This window comes from Ictidomys tridecemlineatus, chromosome 4, assembly GCF_052094955.1.
Source record: "Ictidomys tridecemlineatus isolate mIctTri1 chromosome 4, mIctTri1.hap1, whole genome shotgun sequence".
Classification (NCBI taxonomy): Eukaryota; Metazoa; Chordata; class Mammalia; order Rodentia; family Sciuridae; genus Ictidomys; species Ictidomys tridecemlineatus.
In genome coordinates, this window is record NC_135480.1 from 109,623,309 (window position 1) to 109,640,848 (window position 17,540).

The 17,540-nt window shown below is 37.3% G+C and overlaps 1 protein-coding gene across 4 annotated transcripts in view; it reads left to right on the forward strand.

Moving 5' to 3' along the window:
• The window catches only part of Fam118b (family with sequence similarity 118 member B), a 57,618-nt gene that overhangs the window by 4,445 nt on the left and 35,633 nt on the right, over positions 1 to 17,540 (forward strand). Inside the window, exon 2 of one of the 4 annotated variants that reach the window (XM_005330757.4) lies at positions 15,957 to 16,025. The exons of the other annotated variants lie outside the window; for them this stretch is intronic. The gene's annotated coding sequence lies outside the window, so the exon portion shown is untranslated. The remainder of the gene's footprint in view (positions 1 to 15,956; positions 16,026 to 17,540) is intronic. 4 annotated transcript variants of the gene reach the window in all.

Here is a 17,540-nt window from a genome sequence, read left to right on the forward strand (position 1 = left end):
ATAAATAATATCCAGAGTCAAAGACCACCATGCAAGGGAATATGTGAATTTCTTTGAATGCTTTATTTCATGCTTTCTTTTATAAAAGTAATAGTTAAGTCTGGGGTTGTGCCTCAGTGGTAGAGCGCTCGCCTAGCATGCTTGAGGCACTGGGTTCGATCCTCAGCACCATGTAAAAACAAAATAAATAAGATAAAGGTATTGTGTCCACCTACAACTTAAAAAAATAAATAAAAGTAATAGTTAAAAAACAAGGGGCTGGGATTGTGGCTTAGCAGTAGAGCGCTTGCCTAGCATGTGCAGGGCCTTGGGTTCAATCCTCAACACCATATAAAGGTAAGTGAATGGAATGGAGGTATTGTGTCCAACTATAACTAAAAAAATAAATATTAAAAAAAAATTTAAAAATACCATTAAAAAGAGTGGGAAGAAATCATTCTTAGCTTCTCTTTTCCATATGTGTAAATATCATAGTTTTTCTCTAGTCTTTTTTTTGTGTCCTTTTTTGAATTATTATTTGTGGAAATTTTCAAACGTTTACAGAAGTAGAGAAGATACTCTTAACAAACCTCCATTTACTCATCAGCCATCTTCTACATTTAACCAAAACAGTGTCTTCAGCTGCATTCCATGCCCTCCTTCACCTCCCAGATAGTTTTGACTCAAATTCCAGATAAGGATTTGTTTTCAAAATAACCATGATACCATTATCATTCCTTAATAATAAATATATTCCTTAATATCATCAAGTAACCAGTCAATGCGTGGATATCCCTCCCCGCCCACCGCCCCTGCACTTAATTGTTGAAGAGTTTGAATTGACATTCAAGAAAGATCCATATATGATGCATATACTTTTGGTTAGAATAAAAATACCCAGTACCATCTTAATAACTAAATATTAAATGTTTTTACAAAAATAAATGAATAATTATTAAAAAAAATAATAATACCCAGTGGACATATAGAAGAGACATTGTTTCTAAACCTTGCAAGTGATAGAACCCTAGTGGCTAAGAGCTTTCACTTCAGCCACTTGCTAACTTTGTGACCTTATGAAGGTTACTTATCCTCTCTCACATTAGCATTTTAATTTGAGGGGAGGGTATGGGAGATGGAATCCAGGGCTTTCCACAAACTAATCATGCGTTCTAAGCTGAGCTGTACGCCCCTCCCCACAATCCCACTTTAGTATTTTTAAATTGTAAAATGTGAGTGATCTGCTTTAGGACTACTAGAGGATTAAGTGAATTAATGCATATTAAAGCACTCTTGTAGATTTTAGCACATTATCAATGAATATTGGCTATTCCCAGCACATAGTGCACCAGGTGCATAAGTATTTGCCAGATAGATCATAAATGTGCTGAGCCAAGAGATAGGGTACTTAGTTTATCTCTGGCACTTAGGTGATTCACTTCAAAGTTTTGGACCTTAAATTTCTCACACAGAAAAGGTGGTGGATTGAACAACTAGATGATGAAATTCTAGTGCTTATTGGAAGTAAAGAGCTCAGTATTTAGAAAGGTCATGAACTTTGGTAAAAGACTGGGCTTTGCATTGGGGGCCTTGTCATTTACAAGCACTTATGCTTTATAGCCTTAGTTTCTTTGTATGTAAAATGAAATTAATAATATTTACCTGATAAGATTGTTGTGATAAGCAACAAATAAATATATGTGGTGCCTAGCATATAGTAGATGCTTAACATTATTAGTAGCATATCATGAATACCGGGCATTATATTAGCACATTTTCAAAACTGTATAAAGATTTGTGTATTTAGCCAGGTGTGTTGGTGTACGCCTGTAATTCCAGTGGTTCCGGAGGCTGAATCAGGAGGATCACAGGTTCAAAGCTAGCCTCAGCGAAAAGCAAGGCACTGAAAGTGAGACCCTGTCTCTAAATAAAATACAAATAGGGCTGGGGATGTGGCTCAGTGGTTGAGTGCCCCTGAGTTAGTCCCTGGTAGCAAACAGTGTATTTTAAGGATGATCAAGATAGTAATATGGGAAAATGAATACACACTTGAAGGGTGAACATGGTTTCCAGAACAAGAACAGTGGAAAATTGAGGAACTATGAAACCATGTGGTTGGATAAAAGCCCGAAGATATCAAAACCTAGAGAAATTAGAGAAATATTTGTGACAGATGTTTACTTAAGGTAGGATAAACCTATTTTCTTCATCATTTGAAATTTGAACAAGAGTAAGTTAAAGATGTGGATCTCTGCATTTTCATTGTTAATTATGGGCGCATACTGTTTCTCTTACTGATATTGTTAATATGATGATAATAAATTCCACCAGCTGTTGTTAGGTGAGTTGAACTGTGAACTGATTTTAGAAAACCAAATCCATGCAGAGTTTACTGACCCCATGCATCTTCCAACTTGACTGATGATAAAAATCACAAGGGTCAGACGTGGTGGTGCACACCTGTAATCCCACCAACTCAGGAAGCTGAGGCAGGAGAATTGCAAGTTTGAGACCAGTCTCAGCAACTTAGCGAGACTGTCTCGAAAAGGGCCAGGCACAGTGGTGCACACCTGTAATCCCAACAGCTCTAGAAGCAGAGGCAGGAGGATCATGAGTTCAAAGTCAGCCTCAGCAATTTAGTGAGATGCTAAGCAACTCAGTGAGACCTGTCTCTAATAAAAATAATAATAATAATACAAAATAGGGCTAGGGATGTAGCTCAGTTGTTGAGTGCCCAAGTTCAATCCCTGGCACCACCACCACCAAATAAATAAATAAAAAGGGCTATGAAGTAGCTTAGTGGTAAAGTGCCCCTGAACCCAATTCTTAGTCCAAAAGAAAGACTCACTGAGGATGCTTGTAAATTTACAGATCACCAGAACACTGCTGTCGAGATTTTGATTCAATAAATGCCAAATTGGAACCCAGGAATCAATTTCCTCCCTCTCAAAGTAATTCATCTATAAGATTTTAAAAGTCCTATAGTACTGAAAGACTCATAATGGGGCAGGGGGGACTCTTCTCCCTCTCTCCTTATCTTATATTTCTGTTCTTTAGAGGCAGCCAGTAAGGGTTTTTGCTCTTTCCTCTGGCATGATCTTCATGTTTCTAAATCATTTGATAAACTATTGGTTATTTTCCCCCTCAAATTGGGCCCGTTGAGTTCCTACAGTGGACCTATAGTTCACCCATCTGACCACTTCCCTACCTTTCCCCACCCTCTTCTCCTTAACAGAGTTATATTTGTCATCTTTGGTTATCACAGGCAACGTTTGTGTATTTATATTGTTGCCACATATTGTTCACTGTAGAGTCAGATGACCTGATACAGCTGTGTTCCTCCAGTTTAGGTTGGCCTGCGCATGTGTTTTTCATATACCTACTGTTAATTTTTTTCCAAGTGTGCTAACGTATTTGTCACATTCTTATCACTAACATTGTCTACACTTGTACCTCCTTGTTTGCTTATTGGAGCCCTGCCTTTTCCTCCTCCAAGATTTACTGTTCCTCTTAGGCACTGCTGCCCAAGTGTCCTAGAACTGCCCTACCCTTCTCTCACCTCCTTCTCGTGAGGGAACCAGGTCTTCCTCTCTCTGAGCTTCCTCCTTGTTTTCTTGAAGCATGTATTCCCGTCATTTCCTGACAGGTATTTGAATAACTTTATTTTGTCCCACACAATGTTTGATGGTTCAGCAGGTTAGAGGTTTGAAATAATTTACCTCACAGCATTGAAGGCATTGCAATACTATTTAGTGATGTTTGTAATTGCTTTAGAGGCCTGGTGATTTAAACTCTTTTTATGTGACCTTGTTCTGTTTTCTTTTTCTGACCCTGATGTTCTGAGTTTCAGGGTGGTGTGCCATGGTACAGGTCTTTCCTCATTTCTTGTGCTGTATTATTGGTGGGCCCATTCATTCATTCATTCATTCATTCATTGTGTCTTTCAGTTCTGGAACATTTCCTTGGATCATTTCTCTAACTTTTCTCCCATCTTTTCTTTCTTTCCTTTTCTTTTTGCTTTTTTAAAAAATAATATTCATTCATAAAAACCAAATACCAATTTTTTTTATATAAGGAGGCTGATTCATAGTGGGATAGAGAGGGGGAGCATGGGAGGAATAGACAAACTCTAGATAGGGCAAAGGGGTTGGAGGGGAAGGGAGGGGGCATCAAGTTAGAGATGATGGTGGAATGTGATGATCATTATTATCCAAAGTACATGTATGAAGACACTAATTGGTGTGAATATACTTTGTATACAACCAGAGATATAAAAAATTGTGCTCTATATGTGTAATAAGAATTGCAATGCATTCCGCTGTCATATATAAATTTAAAAAAGAAAAAAATAACATTCGTTCTTGTTACACAAATACAATAGGCTTACATTGTGGGTTTTTAGATTTCCTCTGCTCTCTGCATTGACTCCATTTCCTCCAGGTGATTGGGAGGCTTTCCACCTATACTTCTTTGCCCAGAACTTCCCTCAGATATCCAGAGCTCTCTAAGCTCCTTCAAGTGACTTCTTCTTAAAAATGACGAGAGCGGGGATGGAAAGAGAGAGAGAAGGGAAATTTCATGGTAAAGGAAGGAGACCCTCATTGTTATACAAAATTACATATAAGAGGAAGTGAGGGGAAAGGGGAAAAAAAACGAGAGAGAGAAATGAATTACAGTAGATGGGGTAGAGAGAGAAGAGGGGAGGGGGAATAGTAGAAGATAGGAAAGGCAGCAGAATACAACAGACACTAGTATGGCAGTGTGTAAAAAAGTGGATGTGTAACCGATGTGAATCTGCAATATGTATACGGGGTAAAAATGGGAGTTCATAACCCACTTGAATCAAATGTATGAAATATGATATGTCAAGAGCTTTGTAATGTTTTGAACAACTAATAATAAAAATAAATAAATAAATAAATAAATAAACAAGAATTCTGAAGAAACATTCCCCAAATGTTACTATTTTGTTAACTGGTTTTATCTCTTCTTTTCCATTTCTAGATAAGTATAGGTACATAACAGTTTTTATCTGTGAGCCATTTGCAAGATGCACACAATGTCTTTTTATTCCTAAATATTCACATTTTCTAAAAATGAGAAATTATCTTCTATAAATATGGTGCAATGATCAAAATAGGGAAACTATATTATGAATATTCACTCTACAAATCTTATTCAAAATTTGATGTTATTTTAACAATTGTCTTTGAAAAAAATAAATCCAGTTTTGGGAAATTTGAATATTAAAAAAAAATACAGGCCCCCATTTCTGTTTCCTGCTTTGTTTTTCTCAAGAGTATTTGTCACCATTTAGCACACTAGGCATCTTATTTGTCTCCCCTCCCCTACAATATAAAATCCACAAGGACAGGGATTTTATTTGTTTTGTTTCATTCACTGCTATAACTTCAAATCTAGAACAGTACCTGGCACTTAGTAGATGTTTATAATGATTATGAATGAACTCTTCCATGAATGATTTCTTCAGAGGTTTAATGATCCTAACTGTTCTTTTTGTTTGTTTTTTTGTTAAGAGTGAAATACCATTTTGTGTCTTGTTGGATGGTGAGCATTACTGTAGGGTGATTGACACGTATGGATTTTGTGCATGTGTTTGTACAGATGTATGTGTTTGCTGGTATTTGTTCAGCTGACAGTGTTTTGGTTGCAAGGACAAGGAACAGGGCTTGAACCACATTTAGTATGTGCCTTTTGGCATAATCTATATATTTTTAGTTCTTTGTTCCTACTGATGTATTTGACTCGGGAGCCTTTTCAGATTTTGGTTCATTTTTCTCTAAGCCTCTGGATTTGAAGTTAGGAAAAGTACATGGGATAGTTTTATGGTTTAGTGGGGGTAAAGAGAATTCTGCCATAAATAGAAACTCTGCCGATCCAGGATTTCAGGTTGACATTTAAAACTTTCTGTTCGTCTGCTGAAGTCTTATCTTCTTTTCCCTCGTTCCTGGTTTTATATTAAAAAAAAAATCTGTTGTCATTTTGATGGGGATACTTGAAAACAGTAAGAGAGAAATTCTTACCAGCCAGGCTGGGCTGGTGTAGTGGCAAGTGCCTATAATCCCAGCAGCTTAGGAGGCTGAGGAAGGAGGATGGTGACTTCAAAACTAGCCTCAGCAACTTAGCGAGACCCTGTCTCTAAATAAAATACAAAAAGGGCTGGTGATGTGGCTCAGTGCTTAAGCACCCTTGGGTTCAATCTCTGGTTCCAAACAAACAAACAAAAAAATCACCAAGTTTTTATTCTAAGTGTCATGAAAGACAGCAGCACAATACTACCTATAAATCAAACAGAAGAAATGTTTCCTGTGTTCTTTTCAGAAGCTGATCTTTCAACTTTTGCTTATTTATCTTCAAGTGCCTTAAGAGTTTACCTTGCCTTTTTAACTCTGCCCTAAGGAGCCCTTTGAGATCTGTTGCCAGAATTTGTGATTCATTGCAGTGCTACAGATTCCATGGCAGTTCTGTCCATGGGGTGGGGCCAGAGACCAGTAGTCCTCCACTGTCTTTGTCCCAGATTCCCACTCATTCCAGTACCTCACATTCCCCAACTACCAGAAGTGTGCTGATGCTTGCTTTGTTGTGGGGAAACAGGTACTCCTGTGCGTGCGTGTGTGTGCACGCGCATGCTGCCTGGGCCTTGTACATCCTAGGCAAATGCTCTACGCACCTAGCAGCACACCCAGCACCAAGCACTACTGAACTTGTGTTGAATCCACAAGCTGCTTGAGAATTTTTAAGTTACTTTTACTAAAACGCTAAAGTAAATGGAGGAAGAAGAATTGGGAAACAAAAGACGGACACTAAGAAAGGGAATTTAGTATGTCAGAAGATTTATGGTGTAAAGCAGGTGCACACTGTAGTGAAGTATTCTTTTGATCAATAAGAACCTGAACCTAGGATGCTCGGACTTCTTCCAAGAATTCCTTTTAAATGCACTTCTCTCCTAATAAGCCATAATGTTGGCAGTGGTTATCTCCATGTGGGAAATGGGTTGGTTTTCATTTTGCTCTGCCTTTTATTTATTCATTTATTTACAGGGCTGAGGATTGAACCCTGGGCCTCTTATATGCTAAGCAATCCCTCTGCTACTGAACCACATCCCAGCCCTTTCATTTTGCTATCTACTTAACTGGACTTATTTCCTACAGTACTTAAATGGCCTTTGTTCTATTTCAACCAGGGAGGAAAGATGCTTTCTTTTTAGGGGCTGGGGGGCAGTACCAGGGATTGAACTCAGGGGCACTTGACCACTGAACCATATCCCGAGCCCAATTTTGTATTTTATTTATTTAGAGACAGGGTCTCACTGAGTTGCTTAGCCCCACACCATTGCTGAGGTTGGCTTTGAACTCATGATCCTTCTGCCTCAGCCTCCCAAGGTGCTGGAATTACAGGCATGCACCATTGCACCTGGCAAAATACTTTTTCCAGGATGAAGTATCCATCGCACTCTGTGTGCTCCCTGGAAGTCCTCCCTTGTCTTCCACTGACCTTTTGTTCTTTTTAGATATTCATGACAGTAGGATGTATTTTGACATATTATACATACATGGAGTATATCTTTCCATTCTTGCAGTTGTATGTGATATGGAGTTACACTGGTCGTGTATTCATATATGCACATAGAAAAGTTATGTCCAGTTTTTTCTGCTGTCCTCATATTCCCATCTCCCCTCCCTTCCCCTAATTCCCCTTTGACCAATCCAATGAACTTATATTCCTCTCTCCCCCTTCCTTTATTGTGTGTAAGCATCCACATATCACAGAGACTATTCAGCCTTTGGATTTTGGGGATTGGCTTATTTCATTTAGCATGATAGACTTCAGTTCCATCCATTTACTGACAAGTGCCATTATTTCATTCTTCTTTATGGCTAAGTAATATTCCATTGTATATATGTACCACAGTTTCTTTATCCATTCATCTGCTGAAGGGTACCTAGGTTGGTTCCATAGCTTAGCTATTGTGACTAGAACTGCAATAATCAATGATGTTCCACTGACCTCTTTCTGAAAGAAGCCTGAGCTGTTTGCTTTAGGTTCCCCTAACCTGCCTTTCTCTCATGAATTTTTTTCCTCAATTATTGTAACTGACCATTTTGAGTGATGTTTCCCACTCAACAAAGCAGTGCTTTTAGAACTATTTAGAAGCTGGTGCACTTTGTGACAGATAACACCTTTCTCTTTGGAGCTTTGAGATTTTTGTTTCAGATCTAACTAGTGTTTTCAACTCTCAGCTCATTGACATAGCAAAGAAAATATTGAATTTTCAATTAATTTTTGTTAGGGAAAAAAATAACCTGTCGAGTATCATGCTAGGTTAAGGTTACAGATTTAGACTTTCCTAGGTTGCCTTTTATTCATCTCTGAAAAGATTATTGGAACTGGATCTACAGAATATGCTTAATGGTACATTCCTGAAGTACAGGACAATTTTTTTTTCAAAATCAGGAAATACTTATGTTAGTTCTTGAAACAGAAAGTAGGAAGTAATTGCCCATAATCTTCTCACCCAAGGATTATTTCTACCATTCAGAAATTTATAGCACATGATAAGGAGCAGTATTGAACTGTATTTCAACCTCAAGGAACCCTAAGTATTAAAGAGCTAACTGAAACTTTAAAGTAGATAACTTGTGGACCTGAAACACAATAGAGATCTGAGCTGAGAGTCTCTTTTACACCATAAGAGTAATGGTTTAAGGAAGGGAGTGAATGGGTGAAGTAAATAATAGGGAGAGCCGTGAGGACTTTCAACTTTTAGCAAATGGGCAGAGAAAAATCTTTTACTAGAGAGTAGAAGAAAAGCCAGGAAAACATAAGAATGGACTTAAGTGTCCAGTGCTCCCAGGAGGCAAAGGAAGATAAATACCAACAATTTCCCCAAATTTTGCCTTAAGATTATTCATTTCCCTAAAGCTTTCCTTGATCTGCCTACAGCACAAATGTTAGTTTAGTGTCTTTGGTCCTATTAAACTTGGTTCAAACATGTCCTAAATACTTGTTTACAGTTATTTTTAAAGGTATGGCCCATGTTTTACTCATCTATGGCTAGGCAGCATTTCCTTGGGTCTTAACAACATGGACTCTGGAGTCCAGGTCCCATGTCTACTGTACAATAGCTGAACAACCTTGCTTCAGACATCTGCCCCTCAGTTGCATTATCTACAGTGTTCGTGATATGGGATGATAATAGAGTGTCTTACAGGAGGGTGAATGTGCAGTACAGAAAACACTGCCTTGCTTTTCGTAAATTCTGGGTAGTGTTTAGGGGAGGTGAGCTAGAGGCAGTAATAGTAATATTCTTAACACAATACCTGACATTTAGTAGGTATTTGAACATGAAAATTCAAAAACTTGTATCTAATGTGATTCCTTTCATTTTAAACGCTACAAACTACAGAATATAAAATGGTCAGACCATAAGAAAACTACACACTGGAAGTGGACAGAATTAAGTGCAAGTAGCTTCGTTTCATAAAACACATCAGTAGACTTTCAGCAAAAGTGTTCTATGACCTTAATTTCTTTTCATGTAGTTGGGAAGCAGAAACTGAAAGATAGAGATTCCTCTAGAACTGGTGGTATAGCCAAATGGTAGAGCACTTGCGTAGTATGCTCGAGGGCCTAGGTTCAATCACACCAGTATTACCCCCAAAAAAGAAAAGAAAAATTAAAAATTTCTCCACAACAGGTTAGCATTTTTATGTGCAGGGATCAACATTAGTCTTAAGAAGGTGAGTGGTGGACGGGTGATAGATGTCAGCCTGAGAAGGTATTTGTTTAGCAGGAAAGGAAATCATATCATTTTACCCACTCATCCTGATTTATAACAGCTCAAAAAATTAGGCGTATCGATTGATCGATCTCAACTAACTTTTTTTTTTTCTTTGCTGGGGCTCTAACCTAGGACCTCTTCTATGTCAGGCAGACACTCTACCACTGGGCTACATCCCCAGCCCTCAGTTGATCTCTTAAGTTTTAACACATGGTAGATGTACATTCATTAGATCAGCAAATATTAACATTTTCTACATTGTAAACACTGACTGTTTATTTGAAACTGGGATGGGGCTGGGGATAGGATTATCAGTAAGACAGATAGTGTACTTGTAATAAAATAGTTTTTGGGTTTTTTTTTTTTTTTTTTTTTGGTACTTGGGATTGAACCCAGGGTCATTCCACCATTGAGCTACATACATACCCAGCCCTTTTTATTTTGAGACAGGGTCTCACTAAGTTGCTGAGGCTGTCCTCGAACTTGATGATAGTAACTGGCTCAGCCTCCCACATTGCTGAGATTACAGATGTATATCACCTTGCCTAGTTTAAAAGAGCTTTTATTCTTGTGGGAAATTCCAGTGACTGCAGGTATGAAGAGATGCAGCTAAAGAGCTGAAGTACAGATGAGGCACTTGAGTGAAGGGAATGGAAAACCAGGAATAGTTAAACTGAAATGAGACCTCTTGTGCTGGATCATGCCAGGTCTTGTAAATATGATGAGTAGTTCCACATTATTAAGCACAGTGAGAAGCCATGGAATGAGTTTAAACCATGACTTAATCCAGTTTGTATTTTGAAATCCCTTTGCTGCTCCCTGAACTTTTCTTTTTCTCTGACTGTAAAGTACTTCAGATAGATTTGTAAAATAAAAACTAAATTTTTTAATCTCCTATTGAGTCATTTGCTAGGAGTTTTCCCCTTAAGAAACCACTCTTAAACCAGGTACAGTGGCATGCACCTGTAATCCCAGCAATTTGGCAGGAGGATCACAAGTTTAAGGCCAAATTGGGCAATTTATCAAAACCCTGTCTCAAAATAAAAAGGGCTGGAAATAGTGCTCAATAGTAGGGCACTTTGCCTAGCATGTGCAAGGCCCCAGGCTCAATTCCCGATAGTCCCCACCCCCATCCACCCTTAAAAATAAGTTTACATCTTAGATATCTGAAACTTGAATTATAGAAATAAAGCAGTTTTTATATAAAATATTAGTGCAAGTGATGGTTTTGAAATTGAAAGTCTGAAGTCCTTTTGTCTCCTGAGTCAGATTTCCTTCACTCATATAAACATTACCATAATGATAGTCTAAGTGTTGATTTACTGTGTATACAATTTTCCCATTTGTGCCATTGAAAATCTAAAATTGCATTTTATGGTCATGGTCCTTATTAAAAACAGTATCAGACAGTAACAGGGTCTTTCTTTTCTTTTCTTTCTTTCTTTTTTTTTTTTTTTTTTTTTTTTTTTTGAGATAGGGTCTTGCTATTTTGCCCAGACTAGTCTTAAACTCACAGGTTTAAGTGATCTTCCTGCCTCAAACTCCCAAGTAGCTGGTCCTGCAGGTGCACACTGCCGTCCCTGGTTAGCAGAGTGTTTCTTTTAATGGAAAATCCTTTCTCTGTTTCATAAGAAGTTTCTTTCAAAGAAGAGATTCATATCTTTAAGGAGCTTACATTCTAGTCAGAGAAGGCAATGTCAAATTATAATATACTAATTATGTATATGTATGTCAAATTATGTAATACTAATAATAAAGTTGGAAGCTGGGCGTGGTGGTACATGACTGTAAGCCTGTCATCTCTGGGAGGCTGAAGCAGGAGGATCACAAGTTCAATCAGCCTCAGCAACTTAGCAAGGCTGTGAACAATGTAGAGAAATACTGTCTCAAAATAAAAAAAGGCAGGGCTTTTTTTGTGGCTCAGTGGTTAAGCATCCCTGGTTTCTTATGGTATGGTGGGGGTGGTATATGGTATAGTGGGAGTGGCATATACTATGAAAAATGAGTTAACATGGGGGGAGGATAATATGTGCAATCCATTTTACATTGTAAATAGGATGGTTAGGGTAACATCAAATCAATGGGTGTGACCTGAGGAAAAGCTTGGAAACCTGGGCACATATGTGAGGGACAGCATTCTAGACAGAAGAAACAGTCAATACAAAGAAAGGCTTCCAGGACAGAGAATACTGGGCCTGTAGAGGAACTGGAGGGAGACTTTTAGTAATGAGTTTCTCCTGAGTCAGTTTTTAAAAATTCATATTTGCCAAAACCTGAATAATTAGGCAGAGAACAGATTCTTTTCTGCAGCTGGTAATCAATACACACACACACACACACACACACACACACACACACACACACACTCATGTTCTTAACTTGAATTAGGTAATTCCAAAGTAACACAAAGTTTCTTAAATTCAGTTAATAGGTCAGCTGAACAAACATCTCCTTTTCTGTGAATAAAAGACTAAAGTTGGATCACATTCTTATGGACCTAGCACTTAGTAAAAACTAAAGATTTTATCATCACAATTTTTAGCTTGTCATCTTAGAAGCCAGCAGACTTTGGGTTCTTTTTCTTTTTGTTTTATGTTTTTTAATTTTTTTATTCTAATTGGTTATATATGACAGCAGAATGCATTACATATGACACATATAGAGCACAATTTATCTCTGGTTGTGTACGAAGTATATTCACACCATTCGTGTCCTTATGCATGTACTTAGGGTAATGGTATCCATCTCATTCCATCATCATTTCTAACCCCATGCCCCTTCTCTTCCCCTCCCACATCTTTGCCCTACCTAGAGTTCGTCTAATTCTCTCGTGCTCCCCCTCCCAACCCCACTATGAATCAGCCTCCTTATATCAGAGAAAACATTCGGCATTTGGTTTTGGGGGATTGGCTAACTTCATTTAGCATTATATTCTTCAGCTCCATCCATTGTCTGCAAATGCCATGATTTTATTCTCTTTTATTGCTGAGTGATATTCTATTGTGTGTATGTATACACATTTTCTTTATCCGTTCATCGACTGAAGGACTTCTAGGTTAGTTCCATAGTCCCACCAGCAGTGTATGAGTGGACCTTTTCCCCCACATCCTCGTCAACATTTATTGTTTGTATTCTTATAGCTGCCATTCTGACTGGAGTGAGATGATATCTTAGAGTAGTTTTGATTTGCATTTCTCTAATTGCTAGAGATGTTGAACATTTTTTCATATGGATGTTGATTGATCGTATATCCTTTTGAGAGGTGTCTATTCAGGTTCTTGGCCCATTTGTTGATTGGGTTATTTGGTTTTTTTGGTGCTTAGCTTTTTGAGTTCTTTATATACCATAAAGATTAGTGCTGTATCTGATGTGCAAGTGGTAAAAATTTGCTCCCGATCTATAGGCTCTCTGTTCACTTCACTTATTGTTTCTTTTGCTGAGAAGAAGTGTTAGCAAGAAGAGTGAAGCAGGTGGCGTCACTATAACAGACCTTAAACTGTACTACAGAGCAATAGGAACAAAAACAGCATGGTATTAGCACCAAAATAGACTGGTAGACCAATGGTACAGAATAGAGGACACAGAATCTAACCCACATAATTACAGCTATCTTATATTAGACAAAGGCGCCAAAAACATACATTGGAGAAAAGATAGCCTCTTCAACAAATGGTCCTGGGAAAATTGGAAATCTGTATACAGCAAAATGAAATTAAACCCCTATCTCTCACCATGCACAAAACTCAACTCAAAGGACCTAGGAATTAAACCAGACACAGTGTGCCTATTAGAAGAAAAAATAGGCCCAAATCTCTATCATGTGGGTTTAGGCGCCAGCTTCCTTAATAAGACCCCTATGGTGCAAGAATTAAAGTCAAGAATCAATAAATGGGATGGATTCAAATTAAAAAGACTTGTTTTACAGGAAAGGATAGCAGAGGTATCAAGTCACTTGCATCTAAAGAGGAAGAGATAGGATGAAGATTGGGTTCAGTTTTAAGAGCAGGTGTTATCACATCTCTTGTTTTCTTTCTATACCAGCAGCACCAAATCCTTTTAAAAATATTTGGTGATTCACATCTTCTGTTCTTTGAGTCAGTGAAATTTTACATGTGTTCCTTAAGGTTCTAGTTTTAAATTGGGCACACTACTTTCATAAAATTCTAATCAATGGCCAATATAGTAGAATATTACTAAAGTTGTGTGCATATCAAGTGTATCCTATAGGTATAGTTATTCAGCATCATCTTTATTTCATATGTACAATACTCTTCATAAAGAACAGAACCATGCTCTATTATATGCATGTATGAATATGTCAGAATGAACCCCACTAATAAAAATATTAAAGCACTAATAAAAATATTAAAGTACATATTATTTTTTAAAAACTATTCTTATAATCCTAGCTACTCAAGACATCAGGCAAGAGGATCACAAGTTCGAGGCCAGCTTTGGCAACTTAGCAAGACCGTGTCTCAAAATAAAATTTTTAAAAAGAGCTGGGGATGTGGCTCAATGGTAGAGTGCTTGCTTAGTGTGTGCAACGCCCTGGGTTCAATTCCCAGGACTGGCAAAAACTGTCCTCAGTTTATCTAGTGAGATCACTAGCACTATTCCAGCCATACTTGCCCACAGCTTTTTTTTTTCCACGTTCTTAATTTTTGTTTTCTAACCACAATATCCTTTGGTACTTTTAAAAACTTGTAGTTGATTCCTTTCCCAGTGTGTCATGATGGTTACATATTAGAGTGGTTTTATATTGGAACCCATTCCATGGGTTGTCATTCAACTGCCCAATGGAAGGGCCCTTGAGAAACTTAGCAGGTCTTTTCTCTCCTTGAGGCAGAACTGCATAGAAATCTCCCCCAAATCTAGTAGTTTGTCCTCCTTTTCTTTAAAAGGAAATGTGACAACCCCTTTTGGGCCTCCAGTTCTGTTGCCATTCTAAGTAGGAAGGTCAGAAGCCTAGCATTTAGTAGACATTAATAGCTTAAAGCTGTTACATAACAAAATTAAAAGAGAATAATTGTACTCAAACAAGCTTATTCTTAAATCCCTCTTTATTGGGTTTTTGATAACTGCTTTAATTGTAATTAGAAGCCTATGATGGGTATCTGATTTTTTTTCATCCTTTTTTTTAAATAGTGTGTTTTGGATAGAAACTCAAAAGTAATCTTATAATGATTGATCTTTTAGTTCTAACAATAATGTAAAAACAGATCTACTTTCTATCTTTGTTATTCTTCTGTCTTTGGTTTTGCTGTTAATGAGTTTGGATCCATACCCACAATGTGAGGACTTCCAAGATGTTTCACCTTATGCTGCCAGTGAATTTACTTAATCACTACAGACATTGACCTATTCTTGGAAATTTTCATTCATAAAATTGACTAAGCTTTATTTTTTATTATTTAAAATATTTTTGGTTTAAAATTTTTAAAACATTTTTAAAATTTTCAGTTCTAGTTTGGTCAGAATCCTCAAGGAAGTGAAAGGTATGAAAATTAGGTTGGTATATACTTAATATTTTTATATTTATGACAGAGAAAGTCTTTCCATCATAAAGACCAGTCAAATTTCAGTCGGATGTAATTACCCTATGTGCATATGTGATTACACAACCATTGTAACTCTATTATCAGGTACAACCAGAAGAATCAAAAGTTGTACTCCATTTATGTATGGTGTGTCAAAATACATTCTACTGTCATATGTAACTAGTTAGAACAAATAAAGAAAAAAAAGACTGGTCAAATTTCATCTCATAAAAGATATCCTCTATAATGAGCATCTTCTCATCTTCTGGGACTCTTCAGACTTAGAAGGATCAGCATTTGTAGGCAGCATTTTGTGTTTATTCTGCCAGCATGAAAAGTAACCTATCAAGGTTATCAACGTAATAACTCACATAATTTTAAAGGAATTTAATTTTTCTTCTTTTTTTTTTTTGGTGTAGGGGATCAAACTCAGGATTTCGAGGAATTTAATTTTTAAGGATTCGCTGAACATAAAATCTTGCCCTTAAAGATTTATGTATTTCATTTTTAATGAATAACTTGTCATTTGTGGTGGAATTGTTTGTAAGGTCATACTGCTTGGTACATGGAACACATTTTGATTGAATTAAATACTCTCAAAGTCCTTCTTTAGCAACATGTGTCATTGTTCGCAGGCTATATCTTCTCAGAAGTTTCACAGGAGGGAAGTCAGTGACAAAGAAAGAAGTTGTCATTTTTGCACGGTAAAATCGTCATTTCTGATCACCAACTTCTAATTCAAAAGTTCCATATTCCTTCCTAAAGTAGTTTTGCTTCTTATATGTGATGTGTTAATTTGGCTTATAATTGAAAATAATCAATATAAACAGGAGCCTGAAATGCTAGTGTGACTTATTGGATATTGGGTTAAATGACTTACTAGAATTTGAGTTTCAGTCCTTTTTGGTTTTGTTCTGTTTTTTTTTTCCCCCCCCTTGGGGCGGGGGGGGGGGGTAAGGAGGTGATTACTGGTGATTGAACTAAGGGGCCCTCTACCAGTGAGCTATATATCCAGTCTTTTTTATTTTATTTTGAGACAGGGGCTTGTTAGGTTGCTGAGGCTGGCCTTGAACTTGTGATCCTCCTGCCTAAGTCTCTCTAGTTGCTAGGATTAGAAGTGTGTGCCAATGTGCTGAGATTGGGTCTCGGTCCTTAACTTCCTTCACAAATCGTACTTCTGGTGAGGCTCTTCTCACATTGTTCACGTGTGGATCATTATTTGCTGGTAAATGCCAAGAATAGAGGCAGAAAGCTAGCATTTTATCAGTTACTATGATAAAGAAATGAGTGTAATACAGATCTTACTATAGAAAGTCAAGGGTGTCAGGCACACTTAAAATAAAAGTAAGAGCTAACAAATTAACCATGGGTAGAAGAAATATTTCAAGCTTAGAAGGATCAGGGTACTTAGCTCAGTATTTCAGCATACTCAGAGGAATCAAATCTCTGCACAGCTAGACATAATTTCTATCTCTGTGTGTGCCTTGGAAGAAGGAAAGGATAAGTTTGCTTTTAAACACTGATAGGAAAAGCTGCAGTCTACATTATGAACTGAATTTATCAACTACCCAAGCAAAATGATTTATTCAGTTTGTTCATTGTCAACAACTTGAGTCTTCTTTTGTAGTACCTTACTCTCAACATCTTTTTCTTCTTCTCTTCCCCCACAGCTGCTAAAAGCCAGATGTGTTAGAATTAGTTCAAAAGCCACAATTAGAGGGGTTGGGTTTCCTCTCAGGTCATAAGATGACTATCAAAAAAAGGAAGTTAACCCCTGTCTGTATTCATTCTAGAAAAATAAGCCATTCTTTTTCCAGTCACTTTTAACTAAAGGAAGGAAATTTTGTTATTTATTTATTTTTTTTAGTTGTCATAGGCCTTTGTTTTATTTATTTATATGTGATGCTGAGGATTGAACACAGTGCCTGACACATACTAGACAAGCACTCTACCACTGAGCTACAACCCCAAACCCTCAAGCTTGCTTTTTTTTAAACAAGAAATATACTACTCTCTCAAGCTAGTCATTTGTAGAGGCTAAAAAAAAAATTTTTTTTTAACTTTTTACTTCATTCAATTTATTCCATCTGCTGGTCTACCACAGTGTATTGTGTTGAGTTCCTTCTGGCATGTCACTTAGTTGAGCTGAATACTATATGCTGGAATCACAGGGGAGATGCTTATGTTAGAGGAAAGCCGGTCAGGAGACCTCACTCAAT